Genomic DNA, 2500 nt, shown 5'->3' with positions numbered 1-2500 from the left:
CTTATGATTCGCCATTGTAGGGCGCAGCCGGTGTACGGTCAAGCATGTGCCACATTATGTCACTCAGTACGTAACGACGGATGATCAGTGTGGGTTACGCGTACATCAGCGGACAGTCCACACAGGCCGTACCACAACGTACACTGACTGCATCGACAACCGAATGCAACTGAACAGCTGCAAGGCTCATTTCACAAACAAACGCCTGACCGACCAGCTTGGAAGGGCAGGAGGGGAGGGCGATATTCGTTCTGTAGCGGTACACCCTTCCAGTGGTTAGCGGGACTGTGTAGAAAGTACGCAACACTCGAAAGACCTTTATGTGAGGGTACGCACCATGGCATCAAGAAATACACATGACACCAGAGGATCCAAGCAGTGAACTATGTTCAGAGGGTTGCTGTTAGGCAAAGCTACATTCCTGTGACGTTACATGTGACAGTTAAGGTGCAGTGTAAGTTAGGTTAAGGTGCAGTGTAAGTTAGGTTAAGGTGCAGTGTAAGTTAGGTTAAGGTGCAGTGTAAGTTAGGTTAAGGTGCAGTGTAAGTTAGGTTAAGGTGCAGTGTAAGTTAGGTTAAGGTGCAGTGTAAGTTAGGTTAAGGTGCAGTGTAAGTTAGGTTAAGGTGCAGTGTAACTTAGGTTAAGGTGCAGTGTAACTTAGGTTAAGGTGCAGTGTAACTTAGGTTAAGGTGCAGTGTAAGTTAGGTTAAGGTGCAGTGTAACTTAGGTTAAGGTGCAGTGTAACTTAGGTTAAGGTGCAGTGTAACTTAGGTTAAGGTGCAGTGTAAGTTAGGTTAAGGTGCAGTGTAAGTTAGGTTAAGGTGCAGTGTAAGTTAGGTTAAGGTGCAGTGTAAGTTAGGTTAAGGTGCAGTGTAAGTTAGGTTAAGGTGCAGCGTAACTTAGGTTAAGGTGCAGCGTAACTTAGGTTAAGGTGCAGCGTAACTTAGGTTAAGGTGCAGCGTAACTTAGGTTAAGGTGCAGCGTAACTTAGGTTAAGGTGCAGCGTAACTTAGGTTAAGGTGCAGCGTAACTTAGGTTAAGGTGCAGCGTAACTTAGGTTAAGGTGCAGCGTGGGTTAGGTTAGGGGCCAACGTGGGTTAGGTTAGGGGCCAACGTGGGTTAGGTTAGGGGCCAACGTGGGTTAGGTTAGGGGCCAACGTGGGTTAGGTTAGGGGCCAACGTGGGTTAGGTTAGGGGCCAACGTGGGTTAGGTTAGGGGCCAACGTGGGTTAGGTTAGGGGCCAACGTGGGTTAGGTTAGGGGCCAACGTGGGTTAGGTTAGGGGCCAACGTGGGTTAGGTTAAGGGCCAACGTGGGTTAGGTTAAGGGCCAACGTGGGTTAGGTTAAGGGCCAACGTGGGTTAGGTTAAGGGCCAACGTGGGTTAGGTTAAGGGCCAACGTGGGTTAGGTTAAGGGCCAACGTGGGTTAGGTTAAGGGCCAACGTGGGTTAGGTTAAGGGCCAACGTGGGTTAGGTTAAGGGCCAACGTGGGTTAGGTTAAGGGCCAACGTGGGTTAGGTTAAGGGCCAACGTGGGTTAGGTTAAGGGCCAACGTGGGTTAGGTTAAGGGCCAACGTGGGTTAGGTTAAGGGCCAACGTGGGTTAGGTTGCCAGAGATGTGTCAAATCAGGATGTACGTTTGGCTGGTGTCAGGTGGTGGGTTGGTTCGATGCCTTTATAAGGGGTGTGGCCAAAGGGTATTTTATTACTTGTACCTTTTGTGTTGTGGCGTGGCGTTGCGTCCTGTGTTGATACTGGGTGGACCACTGTGGGTGTTGCTGGCTGATTTGAGCTGCGTTGTTTGCGGGTGATGTGAGACATTCTGTCTTATTAGTGGACGTGACGTTCCTCTTGTCGTTGTTTGGATAGTGTCCTGTGGCAGCGAGGATAAAATGGATGTTGTTGAACGACAGTGCTTTGGTGCTTTCGCTTTGTTACACACAGAGTGGACTGTGAGATAGGGTGACTGGGTCGAGTGCGGTTCACACTGTCCTCCCCAGTTTACAGTATGTATCATCTATGTATGTGGTCCTGCATCATTTACTAAGGAGGGACGTCAGACGACTGAAATATTAGTTATGTACTGATGTAAAGCAGAATGCTTACCTTCCACCAGTGGGCGAGTATCGACTCTGCCCCAGAGTTGCCACCGCAGGAAGAGGTGTCGGAAACACTACCCGCACACCGTCACCACTGTGCGGGGGGACGGACCCTCTATATCCTCAGCGGCGCACTCTTTGCCACCGAGCGTCACGTCTCGCGGCCCGCCGTCCAGAGCATGTATTGGGACAGCGGGACTTTGGCTTTTGGGAGATAACTCTTCATGAAGTGGAAGATATAGGGGTGGACTGCAATGTACGATTGCGGGAAAAGTCCGCCGTACATCCGCTCGAGTTGCGAGTCGGGCGGTGGGGGTGGCGCATTCACAGGTGCGGCTGGAGTGACCGTCGGTCCACCACTTTTGACTCGATTTGCGTCACCTGCGGTGAAGAGGGGGTG

Source organism: Schistocerca gregaria, unplaced genomic scaffold, assembly GCF_023897955.1.
Source record: "Schistocerca gregaria isolate iqSchGreg1 unplaced genomic scaffold, iqSchGreg1.2 ptg000742l, whole genome shotgun sequence".
Lineage (NCBI taxonomy): Eukaryota > Metazoa > Arthropoda > Insecta > Orthoptera > Acrididae > Schistocerca > Schistocerca gregaria.
Note: the sequence above shows the minus strand (reverse complement) of the source record.